The sequence below is a fragment of the Thalassophryne amazonica genome, chromosome 16, assembly GCF_902500255.1.
Source record: "Thalassophryne amazonica chromosome 16, fThaAma1.1, whole genome shotgun sequence".
In the NCBI taxonomy this organism is placed as follows: Eukaryota; Metazoa; Chordata; class Actinopteri; order Batrachoidiformes; family Batrachoididae; genus Thalassophryne; species Thalassophryne amazonica.
The window spans coordinates 17744821-17766116 of record NC_047118.1 but is presented as its reverse complement, the minus strand read 5'-3'; the positions used below and the strand labels follow the sequence as shown (position 1 = coordinate 17766116).

General features: G+C 41.2%; 1 protein-coding gene across 1 annotated transcript in view; it reads left to right on the top strand.

Moving 5' to 3' along the window:
* Positions 1–21296, top strand: part of pde4a (phosphodiesterase 4A, cAMP-specific) — a 159534-nt gene that overhangs the window by 57238 nt on the left and 81000 nt on the right. The gene's annotated exons all lie outside the window — the stretch shown is intronic.

The window sequence follows — 21296 nt, the reverse complement described above, 5'->3', positions numbered from 1 at the left end:
CAGTCAATAGTTAGTTTTGTCATGTTTATTGCATTCACTTGCCAGTATCACGTACTCTTGTTTTATTGTTATTATCTTTAGTTTTCTGGTTTTCCACTCTTGGACACCCCACTTTAGTTCTTAGTTTTTCCCCTTTGTTTTGTCCTTGTTTATTATGGTTAGTTAAGCATGGCACATTTTGCACCATTAGGTTTTCTGTTGCTTAGTTATCTTGCCCCACTGCACTTTGCTTTTGTCTTACTGCATTCTCTTGCACTCAACTTTGTCTTCCCCGGTTACACCCCCTTCCAGCACTTTCTGCACACCTAATCCTTATTTCACTCCCTTATTCTTCCACTAGTATTTAAGCCCTCACCATCTCACAGTCCCTCGACAGATTGTTGCATTTTGCACTTTCCAGCCTCACTCCTTTGTCCTGTTTTGCCTTGTAGTATTTCTGACCTTGAATGTGTTACCGACCTCCGTCTCATCTTTTCCCTGAACTGTGCTCATTTTTTGACTTTGCCTCTGCCTCAGCCCTGTAAACTCCTGTTGCCATGTATTTGGAACTGTGCTTGTTTTTTGGACTCTGCCTCAGCTTGTTACCTGTACCTCCACTACGTTGACTGATTTCCTGTGTACCGAACCTATTGTCTGCTTACCAGATAAAGCTATTTTTCTTAATCCAACACCTGTGTCTGTGAGTCTGCATTTGCCTCCTACAACCTTCAGGGCCAAGCCACCATGAACCATGACAGATTCAAAATGTGCACGGTGAAAAATTAAGCCTCATAAAGTGAACTGTCTCCGTGACGTGATAGATTCATAAAACTGTACTCTACTCTTCAAAAAATGTGTTGCTATAAAAGTTAATGTTGTTAAAGCTTTGTCAAATATATTTACCATTATAACTGTCTTAGTAATTGATTGAACAATGCCTTGGAAGAGAAAAGAGGACAGATCAGATTGATGAGGCGAGACATATGAGACTGATTGTCTTATGCAATGTGATGAAGCAAGACATTATTTCATCAGTGTGTAATGAACGACCAGCAATAGACTTTGAGACTGACTGTCTTATACTGTCAAACGATTTCACTCAATGGACTTCGGAACACCTTGGGACTGTATATAAGTGGCATGAAAACTAAATGTACACGTATTTGTCTCCAGACCTACACTCTGTATGACATCTACCTTTAAAGCTTTAAATAACAAAAGATCTCAGAAACTGAAACCTGTTTCTTCTGGTGTCTCATTTGTTGTCTGTGTCAGTGTTTTTAGGTAAATTTTCCTAACATGTACGTTTCATATTTGAGACAGTTCCTGTTTTCAGGAGTGGAAATGTTTTTATATCTTAACTTGGTAACTATGCTGACTAACGTGACAACTATGTCTACAAATTAATATTGTTAACATAAAGAATAGTTCTGCTGAATATGTCAGTCAGTGGGTCCAGAAAATATCTGTAAGTAATTCTGTAAACATTTCTGCATAGTCAGTTCTAAAAATTGTGGGTTCTTACAGACAAGGTTGGGTAGGATTACTTTGAAAGAATACATGTGGATTACATCTATGTATGTACATACATACATTTCAAAGTAATCCTACCCAACCTTGCTTACAGATACAGGTGAGGAGCAGTAACCCGCCTATTTTGGACCATTTTTCCATTTTTTAAAAAGCACAAAGACCATAACAGAAAATAAAAATAGATAGGCCTATATGTGATGTTCTTCAGTTTTTAAACATATCTTAATGTTTTACGTAGTGTTTAATTTTAGTTTTTTCAAGGTCTATTTTTAATCAGTGTTTTATATTCTTGGCAATTTGTTGCTGTTTTATTGTATTTTATTTTGTGAAACAATTTGTCCTATTTTATTATTATTATTATTATTATTATTATTAATAAACTGGTTCGGCCTTGTTGCTAATCGCAGGGTTCTGATGGCCACTCAGGCAACTGTTAAGACAAGATAATACTGGGAGCTGCTATCTTGCTAAGCTGATGTATTTTGGAGCCAAATTCTGCAACAGCAGTTATAAAACCTCTTCTATGAGGAAAACACAACTTCATACTGTCAGCCAAGTACAAGCTGTCAAGAGATTGTGTTAACAGCAATCAAGTAAACTAGCTACAGTGGCTTGCAAAAGTATTCAGCCCCTTGGTATTTCACATATTTTAATTTGTTTATGGCATTTTAAATACAAAAAGTAAACCAGGCTTCTCAATATAAAAATTTCTAAAATTATCTTCCTTAAGCTCAAACTGAAAGTAAATCTCTACAACCTGATATAAATTAATTAAAAATAAAAAAAGCCAAGATGATGGGTTGTTTAAGTAATCAGCGCCTTTGGTATAATATTTGTAAATAATCAGTTTTATTGCCAGTTTTCTTCAGATGAGTCAGGGGATGGATACATGAACATTTCCAAGTTACTGACTATGTCTTGGACTTTATTTACATCAGTTATGAAGAAATACAAACAGTATGGCACTCTATGGTAAATCTGTGTGGAGTAGACAGTTCTCAAAAACTGAGTGACTGTGCAAGAAGGAGAAGAGTGAAGAAAGCCACCAAGACACCTAGACAAGCCAGAAGAAGTTATAGGCTTCTGTGGCTGTGACTGGTGAAATTGTGCACAGTGCAAGTCTTGGATTTTGTATCCCCAGTTATACAGCTTTGTGATGAAGTGGAGCAGAGGAGGATTTTATTAAAAAGAAGACCTGAAAGTTCACCTACAATTTGTCAGAAGGTACATCTGAGATGCAAGCCTAGATTTGATGTTTTAGTGAAAGAAGACCCTCCTCTATACCACCTCATCATGAAGCTGTATAACTGGGGATACAAAACGCAGCATTTGCACTGTGCACAATTTTTTTCAATCACAGCCACAGAAGCCTATAATGTCTTCTGGCTTGTCTGGGTGTCTTGGTGGCTTTCCTCACTGTTCTCCTTCTTGCACAGTCACTCAGTTTTTGAGAACTGTCTACTCCACACAGATTTACCATAGAGTGCCATACTGTTTGTATTTCTTCATAACTGATGTAAATAAAGTCCAAGACATAATCAGTGACTTGGAAATGTTCATGTATCCATCCCCTGACTTGTCTGAAGAAAACTGGCAATTATGTTATGTGTCGGACGCAGCTCGGAGAACCGACCAGCGTTTGAAGGACCCAGTATGAAATAAGCAGAGCACGGTACAAAGGCTAACTGAATTTAATACATAACAGTGATACAAAAATAACAGAAAGTGCGGTCTGGCGTGGTGCGCTCCCAGCAGCGCTAACGGTCCGGAGCCAGAAGCTGTTCGGACCCAAGGACCCCGCCGACATCCCCCAGGTGGCCGCAACAAACCGAGTCTGTGAAAGAAGGAACCATTATGTGAGTCCACACTCTACACACAGAGAGAACACTTAAAGGTGTACAAACAGCACACACTTCCTGGCTTGATTACTAATCAACTTCCCAACCTGCAGGCATGGAACATCCGGTTCACAAAACTCCACTGCAGTGGAAGCCGATACATGACTAACATACAGCTCAATATAATAAAGGTGTGAGGGACACCACATTTACTGACTGTATAAATGTTAGTCACAAAATCTAACGTACCTCAGGAAGTGTGCTGACGAGCGTGAGACCTCACCCCCTCCTCTTTCACAGACCGTGCATCAAACCCTGGACGTTCTCTGCATCCACTGATGATGAGATGGCTCCCGAGACGACGATCTCACCCATCTGGTCACAAGGTCGAGTCTCTGGCAAATACACACTGTATACTCCAGTCTTAAATGCCACCATGTTCCAATCCATATAGATGCACCTCAGCTGTGAGTCCTGACGAGCCGCAGGTGATCAGGGTGAGGTCCTGATAACCTCAGCAACACAGCCACTCAGTCCAAATGCAAGCCACCTGGAAGGAGAAACAAAGGACAGAAACAAAAAGGCAGCCAGGCCCCCCCAGCCATATAACAAATTAAACTGATTATTTACAGGTATTATACCAAAGGGGCTGATTACTTATGCAACCCATCATCTTGGCTTTTATATTTTTAATTAATTTATATCAAGTTGTAGAGATTTGTTTTCAGTTTGAGTCTAAGGAAGATCAAAAGCATTTACACAAATATTTTAAACTGGAGAGGCAAACTGTTACTTTCTGATTGTTGAACAGCAGTTATGTTCTCAAACTCCACAACATCATTACAAGTCCACAAAAAACCTGATGGATTTGAATCACGTGTGCTTGTATGAGCAAACCTTGAACCTTCGTGGCGCATGCGTGAACTTTTTCACACCTGTCGCTGCGTCATTTCCTGGTAAGCAGCCTTTGTGTGGGACGTGTGCAGTGTGCTCGGCGGATTTCATTTCAAGGAAAAAGACGGAGCGACTGGAGCAGCGCCACATCAAATTTTGCCAGAAACTGGGCGACAGCCAGGTGGAAACCATTCGGATGATTCAGACGGCTTTCGGTGACGATGCTTTGGGCATCACACAGATTAAGGATCGGTACAACCGGTTTAAAGATGTCCGCACAACGGTGTGCAACATGCTGAAATGACCAGATCATTTCCAAAGTGAACGCTGTGGTGATGCGGGACCGTCGTGTGACTGTTTGAGAAGTTGCGGAAGAGGTGGACATCAGCACTTTTTCGGTACATTCCACTGTGACAGAAGATTTGGCCATGAAAAGATTGGTGGTGAAATTCATGCTGCTGCTGACGGCGGTGCAAAAGCACCTCCATGTTGGAAGTCTCACAGGACATGCTGTGACATGCCCACCTCTTCCACAATTTCTCGGCTAGTCACACGACTGAAAAGTCACCGAAAGCCGTCTGAATCATCTGAATGGTTTCCACCTGGCTGTTGCCCAGTTTCTGGCAAAATTTGATGCGGTGCTGCTCCAGTCGTTCCGTCTTTTTCCTTGAAATGAAAATCCACCGAGTGCACAGCACACGTCCCACACAAAGGCTGCTTACCAGAAAATGATGCAATCGACAGGTTGTGAAAAAGTTCACGCATGTTGCACAAAGGTTCAAGGTTGGCTCATGCAAGCACATGTGATTCAAATCCATCAGGTTTTGAAAAAAATAAAAAGGGTCCGATACTTTTTGTAACAGACCTCGTATGGTCTATACACAGTGTGCTGTATTTGCAGGGTTTACTGTGTAGCATACAGGTGTGAACTGTGCAGGTACTCAGTTTCACGTCGCTGCATTCAAACAAGGTTGAGCCACTTGTGAAGCAGACACGATAGTGACAGAATGAGTGGGTTTCCACCTGAGGAGAGACTCCTGTAAGAGTTTTTGGGAAGTGCAGAGTTCCGCTGATGGTGATACAAAGCAATGGATGCCTCCGGAGTCTTTTGAGGAATACAGAGTGCCGAGACGATCAGCAAATACCTGAGGTGGAAGAAATCACTGTGCTAAAAATTTTGTGTGTCGAATCCAAACCACTCTGTCTGATGGAATTTATTTTGTGCAGTGCATTAACAGATTAAAAGGCCTGGCGGTGGCTGGCCTTTCATAACGCACACGCCTGTTGCTGTGTGGAATAAAGACTGATTATCCCGTTCCTGTGGCATTTGCCAGGTATGTGACTATGGCCAGTTTTTCCAATTTCTTGCCAAAACGCATATGTTTTGCACATTTATAGGCTGTCTGTTATCTGTCTGTCTGGTCACGCAGAAAGGGGTTAGTGGTCCTGTGGGCAGGATAATCTTCTGTAATCTCCAACACTCTGATCTGTTCACCACGCAGTGGAGGGTCACCCGGGTGGGACAGGAAGACATACGTGGTGCAGACAATTGGTTGGCGAGCAGTGCAGAGTGCACAGAGCACAGATATGGGAGGTCAGGACAGGAACTATAAACAGTCAGATACGTTGAAGGTACAAAATGTGATTTCATCACAATAGTCCTTCTATATTTGGTTGTGGCAGATATGAGGTTGCTTTCAAGAAGACTGGAGATCCAAATCAGCTGCATTTAGAAGCATCAAAGGGGAAGGTGGAGTTTTATTTTCTTGAGATGATACGTTCCTTGGACTTCTCCCTGTTTTTATTTTTACTCTGGGTTGCCACAGCAGGTCCAAGACCAATCTGCATGTTGATTTGGCACTCTAACTCTACATTACATGGAAAATAGGCAGGGGAAGTCTTGAACCGGGAACCTTCTGCTCTGGAAACAAGCACATGAACCACTCACCTGCCACACCTGCTTTATTTTGTCTTCTTGACATATTCATGTTGTAAACAATGAAAAGTGGTCATATGCAAAAATGTTATATCTTAATGTACGTTTTCACTTAGGGAATAACCCTGTTGTGTCTGATGATTTGCGGATGTTCATGCTGGGTTATGCGGTCGCAAATTGAGCTTTACGTTTTTTACTCTTGAGTAAAACAGATATTTGTGACCGTAATCCAGCATGAACATCCGCAAATCATCAGACACAAGGGGGTTTATTCCCATTCTAATCCAATTCCATTGTTTGCACGGTTTATTTTTCTGTAGGTAATTTGGTCGGCGAGGCTTACCATTGGGGTAATGTCGCTCCAACAACAGTCACAGTGTGGAGTAATCCATCAAATGTGAAAATCCATCAGATCCATCAAATGTGAAACGGTAAATCTGTATCAGAATCCACATCAATACTTTCGTATATGGTAGCTTCAAATCACCCATTTCGGCATCGTCGTCGCTACACGACTAGCTGACACTGCCATTATTGACATCTACGTAGCAGCACGTGCAGTTAGGGCGCGGAGTAATACATGAAATGTGAAACGGCTGAATATTTTGCAACCTTACACCCGATATTATACGGTCTGAAATCTCACACGATTAACCAGTCAGATTTGCGGAAAAAATGTAATTGGATTAGAATGTTTAATATACAGGTAGAAACCTGTGCACCTACAACAGGTGATTTCACTGATGATCTGCCTGAAGAGTTGAATTGATTAGAATCAACTAGTTTAGCGGGTGGGTGGAGCCACTATGTGGTCGGATTTCCTCTGGATTGCTTAATGGAGTTGGGAACTTGAGCACCTTTTGTGACTTTTTCAAGGACAATTTATAGATACAAGTACCTGTTGTAGCTCAAAATTACACCATTTTTTTAGCTCAGGATATTTCATGCACAAAGTCGATGAAAAACATGGTTGACTCTCAGTTTACTGTGCTGCCTTTGTACCAACAATACAAGACAGACAGACAGACAGACAGACAGACAGACAGATGTGGGCTTCACTTAACTGAAGAAACACAAGAGCAAAAAATGTATAGAAGGAACATTAATGTTTTATCAAGACAAACGAGTCGATTGTTTTACCCACTATGTGCTGGATAACCTTTACCGTGTAAGATGGGGTTCTTTTTTTTTGGGGGGGGGGGGGGGGGGGGGGTCGCAATGTGGAGTCTGGGGGACTTTCAGAGCTGTCAGTTGTAGATGATGGACGCCCTTTGTGGGCCCAGGATCTTTGTTGTTCTTTATTGGATTGGTTGGTCTCTATGACCACTGGAACTGTCAAGAGCCTGGATGCTTGGTTCCATCTTCTCTGTTTGGCATGTTGGACATTTCTCTTTTGTACTTTGATTTTTGTCATAGATAGCATGGCCAGAACAGATGGTCACCCCTCCAAGTCTAATCTGGTTGAGATTTCTTCCTGCAGTCAGTACAATCTGAGTTTTCCTTGCCACTATTGTCTATGTGCTTGCTTTGAAGGGTTGGTATGGTTAGATCTTACCCTGGTGAAGTGCCTTGAGGCAATGTATGTTGTGATTTGGTGCAGTATGAATAACTGAATTGAACTGACATGGCCTTTTTGTGTAATGATATGAAGTTGTGAGAACCTTTGCCGAATAACCGAGTAGGAATTCTGGTTTTCAGTGGCATTTTCCAAAGTTGGAAATTCTGAGGGCGGAGTTTTCATCTGGGTTGTGGAAAACAGTGGCTTAGGTGCCTTTTTTTGGTGAGGAAAGGTTGTATGACAGTGACTTTGTGGACAAAGCTGTGATCTTTGTGGAGTCAGTGGGTGTCTTGACGCCACACTCAGCTTGTCATGTACTTGACAAGCTGAGTGTGGCGTTGCAGTGTCTGGCTTTCATTTACTCCCAGATCTGATTTGAGTTCAAGGTGATGGGCAAAGGATGATGGAGTTATGAGGTCACTGGACAGAGGTGTCTGGCGATGGTGATACTTATATAAGAGAATGAAAGTCAATGTCTTCGTGGTCCTGATGCTTCCTGGCTTAAGGCACCTTGACACTTGCGTGAGTTTGATCCCCACAGTGGCACGCCATCTGGCATGCTGATGAGTAAACGAGTCGTAAACTGTTGCAAACTGTGTGTGAGTGGTGCGCGGCTGCATAGCAGTGCGCAAAGAAAATTTGAAAAATGTTCAAAACTTCTGCCACATATTAATTTCAGGAACTAGTCCTGAATATTGTGCAACCTAATCACTGCGCACAGGGCATCTGAACGATTATGACGAGATGCTACTACAGCTATAATAAACATAATTTTACAGATACATTATCTAACTCATAAGAAAGAATGAAAATGCAACTGTTTTACCAATCCATTACTACATATATATATATATATAACATTTATAAATAATTAACTTTGAGACAAGATTCGCACAAGACAACCTGCAGCTGTAGATGATTTCTCTGTGATTTTGGGAGCGATGAGAGAATGGTTTCATCAGCCAAGTACCAAATAATTCTTTTACATAGCGTGGCGTCAAGCGGGATGCACGGGCACAATGAATTGGGCAGGGATCAAATATGTGCGTGACAAGGTGCCTTTACTATGCGGTTGTGAGACTTGCTAACCAGTGACCTAAGACAAAGACTGAATGTTTTTGGAACTTGGCCTTTTCAGAATGGCTTTGTGTCAAACATGCAGCTATTTATGAAGACTCAGGTGAGGAGTATCCCTTGCATTCTGAGGGAATATCAGCTTTGCTGTTTTGACTGTGTGGCAAAGGGACCTTAGTGTTGAAGATCCCAACAACTGCAAAAAGGCCACATTTTAATATTATAAAGGTTGTCTGCCTGGGTGGTTGCCCGGGATGGTTCTATAGTGTGGTGGATGCGGTGATCCGTGGCATCGGTGCATGTGCCTAGACCAGAGTTTACATTACGAGAGAACCTGTCTGCTCTATATTAGATAAACGCCTGTGATTGGCCGGGCCGATTAGTCAGCCTGGTGGAGATCAGCTTCAGTGGGAGAGGGGGGAAAGTAATCTGCTGCAGCAAATCAAATATAAGCTCTCAGATTCATTTGGTTCACAGGCTAACAAACTATATGAGCATTGTGGAAGCTTGGTTATGTTTTACACCAAACTGCATTTGCCATAATCAAATTCCTGGATGAGCTTTTTGTTTTGACTTCTTTTATTGCATCTTATAATGCAATCTAATGTATATTCCTGACATGTGACTCGCTGAGCAAAGCCAAGCTCACGGCTCAGAGAAGCTTTGCATTTGCTTCCAGTGGTGAAATAATGCCATGTTTACGTCCTAATCCACCATGCATCATGATGAGATAATGTGCGCTGTTCTGTTAAAAAGCTCAGATTTTGCATTTCACATCTGCAGCTCCACATGGTGATGCACAAATGTGAGTGTGCAGAGGCTGCAGTGGATTTGAATCTTCATTGTTATTGTTAGCATTGTTTCATTTTTATCTGACAGAGGAAAAAAAAAATCAGTGAGTCATCTCAGATACATAGTGCATGAAAAGACAGAAAAATCTGTCATATTTATAATAGACAAAAGAAGAGTTTCTGAGTGCTTCGGTTCAAATATGACATGTTGGGGAGTTTGCTATACATAATTCAGGAATGTTTCTCAGTAAGCTTCATTTAACAGCATGACCTCATCTAATTGCTCTTGATTAGTCTGAAATATCAACTGAAGTCACTTTATATTTTGCGTCTCAAACAGCCTCTGGTGTCCAGCTGTCTTCCTTCTTCTGCCCTTTTGCTTCTCTCCTCCTCGTGTGTTGCTGTTGCTTTGGCTCTGTGAAACTCCACTGGACAGATGCCCATGTGCCAGCATTTTTCATGCATCTGTTTGCATCATGCCATAAATGCCATCATTAAACTTTAATTGCCAGGGAAGCACAAAGGTCAAGTTGGTGCAAGCAAATATTCACGGGCTGCTGTGGACTTGTCAGTTGAGATGTGTCAGTTACGGGCATGTTATCCAAAAAACAATGCCACATCTGGACACAGGGCCATAAAAATAAATAAATAAATAAAATCCTCTAATGCGCTTGATGGATAAGTAGATGATTCAAGTTCTGCAGTAGAGGACAGCTGTGATTATATGGTCGTCTTACATAAGTAGCACCTTTCCCAGTATGTAAATTCCTTCTCCTCCTTTACTCCCCACACTGTAATGTCTGTCTGTTCTGCCCCTTTCTGTGCATTGTGTTTAATCTGTGTATTCTGTGTGATCTGTGCACTGTTTAATCTGTACATTTTGTGTGTTCTGTACATTCTGTTTAATCTGTGTATTCTGTGCATTGTGTTTAATTTGTATGTTATGTGCATTGTATTTAATCTCTGTGTTGTGTGTGTTCTGTGCACCGTTTAATCTCTGTGTTCTGTGGATAGTGTTTAATCTGTATGTTCTGTGCATTGTGTTTAATCTCTGTGTTCTGTGAATTGTGTCTAATCTGTGCAGTTTGTTATTCTGTACATTCTGTGCATTATGCTTGATCTGTGTATTCTGTGTGTTCTGTGTATTGTATTTAAAATGTGTGTTGTGTGTGTTCTGTGAATTGTTTAATCTGTACATTCTGCGCATTGTGTTTAATACTATGTACATTGTTTAATCTGTATATGTGTTCTGAGCACTGTGTTTAATCTGTGTTCTGTGCATTGAGTTTAATCTGTACATTCTTTAATCTGTATGTTACATGTGTTCTGTGCATTGTTTTTAATCCGTATGTTCTGTGCGTCATGTTTAATATGTGTGCTGTATGTGTTATGTATCTGTGTTCCGTGAATTGTGTTTAATCTGTGTCTTCTGTGCATTGTGTTTAGTCTGTACATTGTTTAATGTGTATGTTCTATGTGTTCTGTGCATTGTGTTTAATCTGTACATTGTTTAATCTGTATGTTCTTTGTGTTCTGTGCACTGTGTTTAATCTGTGTTCTGTGAATTGTGTTTAATCTGTGTCTTCTGTGCATTGTGTTTAGTCTGTACATTGTTTAATGTGTATGTTCTATGTGTTCTGTGCATTGTGTTTAATCTGTACATTCTTTAATCTGTATGTTATATGTGTTCTGAGCACTGTGTTTAATCTGTGTGTTCTGTGCATTGTTTTTAATCCGTATGTTCTGTACGTCATGTTTAATATGTGTGCTGTATGTGTTCTGTGCACTGTGTTTAATCTGTGTGTTCCGTGAATTGTGTTTAATCGGTGTCTTCTGTGCATTGTGTTTAGTCTGTACATTGTTTAATGTGTATGTTCTATGTGTTCTGTGCACTGTTTAATCTGTATGTTCTGTGCGTCATGTTTAATCTGTGTACTGTATGTGTTCTGTGCATTGTGTTTAATCTATATGTTATATGTGTTCCGTTCAGTTTGAGCTGTATATTTAGTGTGTTCTGTGCATTGTGTTAAATATGTATGTTCTGTGCATCATGCTTAATCTGTGTACTGTATGTGGTCTGTGCATTGTGTTTAATCTGTGTGCTGTATGTGTTCTGTGCATTATGTTTAATCTGTGTGCTGTATGTGTTCTGTGCATTGTGTTTAATCTGTGTGCTGTATGTGTTCTGTGCATTGTGTTTAATCTGTGTGCTGTATGTGTTCTGTGCATTATGTTTAATCTGTGTGCTGTATGTGTTCTGTGCATTATGTTTAATCTGTGTGCTGTATGTGTTCTGTGCATTGTGTTTAATCTGTGTGCTGTTTGTGTTCTGTGCATTATGTTTAATCTGTGTGCTGTATGTGTTCTGTGCATTGTGTTTAATCTGTGTGCTGTCTGTGTTCTGTGCATTATGTTTAATCTGTGTGCTGTATGTGTTCTGTGCATTGTGTTTAATCTGTGTGCTGTATGTGTTCTGTGCATTATGTTTAATCTGTGTGCTGTATGTGTTCTGTGCATTGTAGTTAATCTGTGTGCTGTCTGTGTTCTGTGCATTGTAGTTAATCTCTGTGTTGTATGTGTTGTGTGCATTCTGTTTAATCTTTGTGTTCTGTGAATTGTGTTTAATCTGTACAGTCTGTGCATTGTGCTGTGTATGTTCTGTGCATTCTGTGCATTTAGTTTAATCTGTGCATTCTGTGTGTTGTGTTTAATCTATGTGTTCTGTGCACTGGGTTTAATCTGTATGTTCTGAACATTGTGTTTAATATGTCTGTTGTGTGTGTTCTGTGCATTTTGTACATTTTAGTTAATATGTACATTCTGTGCACTGTTTAATCTGTGTATTCTGTGTGTTCTGTGCACAGTGTTTAATCTGTGTATTCTGTGTGTTCTGTGCATTGTGTTTAATCTGTGTGCTGTATGTGTTCTGTGCATTATGTTTAATCTGTGTGCTGTATGTGTTCTGTGCATTGTGTTTAATCTGTGTGCTGTATGTGTTCTGTGCATTGTGTTTAATCTGTGTGCTGTCTGTGTTCTGTGCATTGTGTTTAATCTGTGTGCTGTATGTGTTCTGTGCATTGTGTTTAATCTGTGTGCTGTATGTGTTCTGTGCATTATGTTTAATCTGTGTGCTGTATGTGTTCTGTGCATTGTAGTTAATCTGTGTGCTGTCTGTGTTCTGTGCATTGTAGTTAATCTCTGTGTTGTATGTGTTGTGTGCATTCTGTTTAATCTTTGTGTTCTGTGAATTGTGTTTAATCTGTACAGTCTGTGCATTGTGCTGTGTATGTTCTGTGCATTCTGTGCATTTAGTTTAATCTGTGCATTCTGTGTGTTGTGTTTAATCTATGTGTTCTGTGCACTGGGTTTAATCTGTATGTTCTGAACATTGTGTTTAATATGTCTGTTGTGTGTGTTCTGTGCATTTTGTACATTTTAGTTAATATGTACATTCTGTGCACTGTTTAATCTGTGTATTCTGTGTGTTCTGTGCACAGTGTTTAATCTGTGTATTCTGTGTGTTCTGTGCATGGTGTTTAATCTGTGTTCTGTGCATCCTTGAACAATGAAAGTTTTTTTTCTTCCTTTCCTCAAAGTCATGAAATTTCCACACAGTGATATTTTTCAGCATTTCAAAATTCCTCTTGTCTTAAAACATTTGATAACCCCAAAGAGTAGCCGATTTTGTTGTAGAAACTAGCTAGCTAGCTAAAAACGTTAGCTACTGTTAACCGTGTGATGGACAAAATGCAAACTGCTGATGTTTTGATGCGCTAGAGGAAGGTTTGAAACTCCAGTTAGTAATGTTTGATTGTGATTTTAATGGCTGTTTCTGACTCTGCAACATTATGGGGGAGACTGCACATGTGATAACGAAAGAAAGAAAGAAAGAAAGAAAGAAAGAAAGAAAGAAAGAAAGAAAGAAAGAAAGAAAGAAAGAAAGAAAGAAAGAAAGAATTTCTACTTGTCTTAAACTCAGTACTAATCAACTCCTGGAGTTAATCAAAATTAAATGAATGTTTTGGGGATATCCCTATTCAAATGATTAATTTCTGCGCATAATATAAAATGATGATTCAGTCTAAAATAGTGTCATGCTGAAAGTCCTTTTTGTGTTATAAGTAAAGAAAGAAAAATAACTATATAATATTAATATATGCAATATTAAAAAAACATACATATCATAATGGGAGATGTTCATCCTGACTGAGAGAAAGGATGTTCCAGGTACCCACCCACATGCACCGCCTCAGGTTTTGACCTGGGCATTGCCGTGCAGCAGGGCACCCCTCAGCACCGCACCAGTCGTCATCCTCCAAAGACAAGACCCTTGTGGGTTTGTCTTGTCCAGACATGAGGCTCCAAACAGCTTTTCCCCCTCAGCATAGTGTGGTGCTACATACTGATGGAAAGCAGCTGCAGAATTTATCCCACAGAGAGCAGAAACAAAAATCTTTCTTGATTTTTAGCTTTGTGAGCCATTGTTATGGGTGCTAAATGACTAATCCCGCCACCAACCCCCCAAAACTACTACCTACTGGCTACAGGACCACCTACAGTTCCTGCATGTAAAGACCAAGGTAATGTGGTAATTTGGCCATGTGGCAGATAGTCCATAGGTGCCCGACTGTTGAGGACCCCAGTTATAGGAAAAGGTGAAGGTTGCTCTGGCAAATAAACAGCTACTGGGTGGAGATGGACCAATTATCTGCCTGGGTGGTTGCCATCGAAGACCCAAGGTGGTTCCATGGTTTTGTGGATGCAGTGAAGGGTAGCACAGGCACTTGGCACATGTGGTCCACAATATTTTGGCAGCCTACGAGCCATCACTGTGAGACCCCTGCTCGAGACGTAATACCCAGTTATACTTTCAAATATTCCTGCAAGGCCCAAATACTACTTGTAATTAGACCTTGATTAACTACAGTTTTAGTGTGCAATGGCAACAGTGTGTGCAATAATAACAATATTCATCCATCCATCCATCCATCCATCCATCTTCTACCGCTTAGTCCAGTTAAGGGTCGCGGGGGCTGGAGCCTATCCCAGCAGTATTCATAACATGGAATATAAAGTACAATATCTTAATAGTGTGTTATGTGCAATACTGCTTTTCCCCATTCTACCCCCACCCCAAACACACAATATAAAAATCAAAGTCTGCACAGTCCCTCTACACAATGATCATAATATGCATTATAATGTGCAATATGTGCTAACAGTATGTTTCACATACGTTTGTGCAATATTTAGAAAGCATTATAAGGCATGAGGAGCCGGCCTGAAAATGTGTAGACCTGGGTTTGGTTAGTGCTCATGCTGTCTGTCTCTGTCCTTGGACAAGAGACACTGCTTTGTTTCAGTCCACCCAGCTGTACAAATAGGTACTGTCCTTGGATGGGAAAACAAATGTGATGCATCATTGTAAAGCAGTCTGCTAGATGGAAAAGTGCTATACAAATGCAGTCCTTCTAAAATTGTTTTCCCCCCCTTCCCTTCCTCAGCACACAATAAACAAGTCAAAGTCTGAACAGTCACTCCACACACAACATTTTCACCATTGTGGTGACTTTGATAATATAACATTAGTTATGTAATAGAGGAGCTTGAATCTTCGACTGGACTGGGTTGCTTGACGCGAGGATGTTTTGCTTCAAATCGCAGAAGCTTCCTCAGCTAAAATTCTTGCTCTGGTAGTCTGACTTTTGTCTGACCCTTGTCGAGAAGAACAAACAGAAGCCACAAAAGCTGGAGTTTTAAACCTAACCAGATGTCTCCTACCAAGAAGCAGACTGTTATTGGCTAGTGACTAAACAATTGCTTTAATTAGCAGCTATTGTGCTCTAGTTAGCATGCTCCTAATGACAGGGCAGCTGTCCCTCCTAATGATGGGACTGACGCCGCTTCTGATGGTGTGAATGACTCATTACCATGAACAAAAGACTGAAACTGCTTTGATATGAGAGAGGGCACCAGTGGACCTCAGTCTGCAGTTCATCTCCACCTTAAAGACACTAACCACACATTTGAGGACAAGGAAGTTAAAATCTTAGCCAGAGAGAAGAAATGATTTGAGAGAGGGGTGAAAGAGGCATTCTATGTGAAACAGTTGAAACTCAGCCTTAAGCGGGGAGGGGGTCTGAGACACGATTTGTCCCCTGTTTACAACGGGGTACTCAAAGCAGTGTCAGTCTTTTGTTCATGGTAATGAGTCATTCACGCCATCAGGAGAGGCGTCAGTCCCATCATTAGGAGGGACAGCTGCCCTGTCATTAGGAGATTGCTAACTACAGCACAATAGGTGCTAATTAAAGCAATTGTTTAGTCACTACTAGCCTATAGCAGTCTGCCTCCCGGTAGGAGGCGTCTGGTTAGGTTTAAAACTCCAGCTTTTGTAGCTTCTGTTTGTTCTTCTCAACGAGAGTCAGACAGAAGTCAGACTACCAGAGCAAGAATTTTAGCTGAGGGAGCTTCTGCAATTTGAAGCAAACCGTCCTTGTGTCAAGCAACCCAGTCCATTCGAAAATTCAAGCTTCTCTACTATGGAAACCACCTGGACAACTGAGAGCCTACACAGAAACATTAGTTATGGTATACTAGGCAGAATTTCATTTTACTTTGCAAAGTTGTACTGTTTCTAAATTGTCTAGTCTGTGAAGAAGGCTTTCAAGTAAGAATTTCATTGCACTGTGTCCACCATACTATGTATGCATACTATATACGTACATATGAGAATACAGCTTTGATTCTTCAGTAATTTTACAGTGTTGTTACAGACTTATTCCAAAATTCTTAAATTCATTTTTTTCTTCAAAATTCTACACACAATACCCCATAATGACATTGTGATAAAATGTTTTTGGAGAGTTTTGAAAAATTTTTAAAAATAAAAATAAACTAAGAACTCACATGTACAAAAGTATTCACAGCTTTTGTCATGAAGCACAAAATTGCGCTAAGGTGCATCCTGTTTCCACTGATCATCCTTGAGATGTTTCTACAGCTTAATTCGTGTCCACCTGGGGTAAATTCAGTTGAGTGGACATGATTTGGAAAGACACACAACTGTCTACCTATAAGGTTCCACAGTTGACAGTGCATGTCAGAGCACAAACCAAGCATGAAGTCAAAGGAATTGTCTGTAGACCTCTGAGACAGGATTGTCTCGAGGCACAAATCTGGGGAAGTGTACAGAAACATTTGTGCTGCTTTAAAGGTCCCAATGAGCACAGTAGCCTCCATCATCCGCAAATGGAAGAAGTTCGGATCCACCAGGACTCTTCTTAGAGCTGGCCGCCCATCTAAACTGAGCGATAAAAGGAGAAGGGTCTTAGTCAGGGAGGTGACCAGGAACCTGATGGTCCCTCTGTCAGAGCTCCAGCATTCCTCTGTGGAGAGAGGAGAACCTTCCAGAAGGACAGCCATCTGGGCAGCAATCCACCAATCGGGCCTGTATGGTAGAGTGGCCAGATGGAAGCCAGTCCTTAGTAAAAGACACATGGCAGCCCTCCTAGAGTTTGCCAAAAGGCACCTGAAGGACTGTCAGACCATGAGAAACAAAATTCTCTGGTCTGATGAGTCAAAGATTGAACTCTTTGGCATGAATGCCAGGCATTATGTTTGGAAGAAGCCAGGCACCATTCCTACAGTGAAGGGTGGTGGCAGCATCATGCTGTGGGGATGTTTTTCAGCAGCAGGAACTGGTAGACTAGTCAGGATTGAGGGAAAGATGAATGCAGCAATGTACAAAGATGAAAACCTGGATGAAAACCTACTCCAGAGCACTCTTGACCTCAGGACAATGACCCTAAGCACACAGACAAGATATCAATGGAGTGGCTTCAGGACAACTCTGTGAGTGTCCTTGAGTGGCCCAGCCAGAGCCCAGACCTGAATCTGACTGAACATCTCTGGAGAGATGTGAAAATGTTTGTGCACCGGCGCTCCCCATCCAACCTGATGGAGCAGGAGAGGTGCTGCAAAGAGGAATAGGCAAAACTGCCCAAAGATAGGTGCACCAGGCTTGTGGTATCATATTCAAGAATAAATGAGGCTGTAAGTTGCATCAACAAAGTATTGAGCAAAGGGTGTGAATACTTATGTGCGAGTGATATCTGAGTTTTTTATTTTTAATAAATTTGCAAAAAAATAAACACTTTTTAATGTTGTCATTACGGGGTGTTGTGTGTAGAATTTTGAAGAAGAAAAAAAAATGAATTTCTTCCATTTTGGAATTAGGCTGTACCACAACAAAATGTGGAAAAAGTGAAACGCTGTGAATACTTTCTAGTTGCCTGTTACTATTTGACTGTTATTGGAGAGACTGGGCACATAACATTTGCCTCAGTGTGAAAATATGGAAAGCAGGACAACACACTCATACATCTCATCTGATACCAATTTATAACTGGGCTTCCATCTTCAGGGTCCAGTTTCTCTTTAAAGAAGTCAAAGAATGAAGTGATGAGCAGTTTAAGTACTTGCTTGTCAGAGGAGGAAGCATCGGAGGAAAAATAAATGTCACTGCGTGTTGAGGGTGACGGTTAATCGTTAAGTTGGACAACTGGCGCAAATGGAGAAAGTTGAGAGAGCAGGCTGACTGAGAGAATGAACACTTCTTTAAAGCAGCTTAAATGAATAAGGGCTGGCTCATCCCCCTCGGAGAGGCCTGATTAATGACAACGCATGCTGTGGAATGGAGGCAAAGCAGAGCTGACACCAAGCAGACTGAGGGGAAAACGCTGATGCTGCAGCAGTGAGCTCCAGCCAGGGCTTCCCTCATGATCATTGTTAATGAACAATCAAAGGCAAGAGAGGGTCAATGGAAGGGATGAATGTAAATCTCCTCTACACCCTCGCACAGACTTAGAGGTTTAATTAAACGAATCACGCGCATTGACTCGGCAGGCCTGCCAAAGCCTTTTCACGCCTGCACTATTAATGACATGAAATCAAGCTTCCCCCCTTTTGTTACAGAAACGTGAGCAGCTCAAAATCAAGTGCTGCTGCAGAAACTTCCAAATTTTCCTGCATTATTGATTCTGCACAAAAGGCTTCAGTACATAATGCAAATTTAATAAGCAAATGAGACTTGCACAAACATCTGCATGTAAGATTTTTCAACTAAAATACCATGAGGGGGATGCTCTACACACCATAATAAAAAATGTACAAGTAAATATACAGTGAGGAAAATAAGTATTTGAACACCCTAGCGATTTTGCAAGTTCTCCCACTTAAAAATCATGGAGGGGTCTGAAAATTTTCATCTTAGGTGCATGTTCACTGTGAGAGACATAATCTAAAAAAAAAAAAAAATCTGGAAATCACAGTGTATGATTTTTTAAATAATTTATTTGTGTGTTACTGCTGTAAATAAGTATTTGAACACCTGTGAAAATCAATGTTAATATTTGGTACAGTAGCCTTTGTTTGCAATTACAGAGGTCAAACGTTCCTGTTACTTTTTCACCAGGTTTTCACACACTGCAGCAGGGATTTTGGTCCACTCCTCCATACGGATCTTCTCTAGATCTTTCAGGTTTTGGAGTTTCAGCTCCCTCAAAGATTTTCTATTTGAGTTCAGGTCTGGAGACTGGCCAGGCCACTCCAGGACCTTAAAGCTTCTTACGGAGCCCCTCCATTAGTTGCCCTGGCGTGTGTTTGGGGTCATTGTCATGCTGGAAGACCCAGCCATGACCCTTCAATGCTCTTACTGAGGGAAGGAGGTTGTTGACAAAATCTCACAATACATGACCCCATCCATCCTCCCTTCAATACGGTGCAGTCGTCCTGTCCCCTTTGCAGAAGAGCACCCCCAGAGTATGATGTTTCCACCCCCATGCTTCACGGTTGGGATGGTTTTCTTGGGGTTGTTCTCATCCTCTAAACATGGTAAGTGGAGTTGATTCCAAAAAGCTCTATTCTGGTCTCATCTGACCACGTGACCTTCTCCCATACCTCCTCTGGATCATCCAGACGGTCACTGGTGAACGTCAAACGGGCCTGGACATGTGCTGGCTTGAGCAGGAGGACCTTGCTGCCCTGCAGGATTTTAAACCATGATGGTGTCATGTGTTATGAATGTAATCTTTGAGACTGTGGTCCCAGCTCTCTTCAGGTCATTGACCAGGTCCTCCTGTGTAGTTCTGAGTTTTCTCAGAATCATCCTTACCCCACAAAGTGAGATCTTGCATGAAATCCCAGACCGAGGGAGATTGACAGTCATCTTGTGTTTCTTCCTCTTTCTAATAAATAATCATAACAGTTGTTGTCTTCTACCAAGCTGCTTGCCTGTTGTCCTGTAGTCCATCCCAGCCTTGTGCAGGTTCTACCAGTTTTGTCCTTGGGTCCTTAGACACTCTTGGTCGTGGTATGGTGGACAGGTTGGAGTGTGATTGATTAAGTGTGTGAACAGGTGTCTTTTATACAGGGAACAAGTTCAAACGGGTGCAATTAATACAGGTAAAGAGTGAGAATAAGAGGGCTTCTTAAAGAAAAAAAAAAAAAAAAAAACGTGTTGCTGTTAGGGTTGTGTGTCGATATCCTTAAGAAATTATTCAATCCATCGACATCAACAGCCTTTTTGCTTAACGATTCCCTTATCAGTCCTTCAGAGTGGCCGTTGTTTTTGGGGGTGTTTGTCAGGAAAATGATCATTTCTCTACATTGATTACAGACCCTGCAGCGGGTCTGTAATCAAGCATTTCTGCAGCACAGCTTTGCTTTGAACCTTGAACCATGAAGCAGGGGATTCGTCTGCTGCTTCGTTGTTCTTTGTTTTATTTTGCTCTATCTTAATTTTCCCCGCTAAAACCCTAAAGAGCACATGTATTGAGGTAATATTTACCTTTTTATTTTGAACGCGAACTGTTATGTCTTCTGAAACAGTTGATAGATGTATTTTTAAAAATGGGACTCAAAATGCTAAGGCGTTAGCATGTCTATGGCGTTTTCAATGTTAAAGTTAGCATTAAGCTGAGCCATTATCAAGCCTCCTCCCCGGTGCGCAAAGGATTCTGGAGTACTCTAAAACCGTCAACAGATGATGCAGTACTGTGCAAATGTTTTCGGCATCCCAGCGTTGCCCATGGGGATCCACGGGCGCCACACTGACCCAAAATACCAAACACCAAACGTCAGCTTTCCCCAGTTTCTCCATGATTGAAGTTACACACATGCACAGACGTACACAGAGGCCACTTGGTTTATATATAGTATGACCGAGTCCCAGCAGAAGACTGCCCTCTCCCTGAGCCTGGTTCTGGCGGGAGGTTTCTTCTGTTAAAAGGGAGTTTTTTCCTTCCCACTGTCGCCAAGTGCTTGCTCACAGGGGGTCGTTTGACCATTGGGTTTTACGTAATTATTGTATGGCCTTGCCTTACAATATAAAGCGCCTTGGGGGCAACTTTTGTTGTGATTTGGCGCTATATAAATAAAATTGAAATGGAATTGAATAGATGATTTTACTGCCCCCGCTGGAATGGGCGTGCGAGTCCAGAATTTACTATCAACATCCATTGTTTACCATTAGATTAGATTAGATAGAACTTTATTAATCCCTTGGAAAGACTCCCTCAGGGAAATTGAGGTTCCAGCAGCATTGTGTAGCAGCACACAGGGTAAGAAGCACACACACAGTTTGCAAATATAAATATAAATGCCAGACGCACTGATAGCTGCTGGTTTTCTGG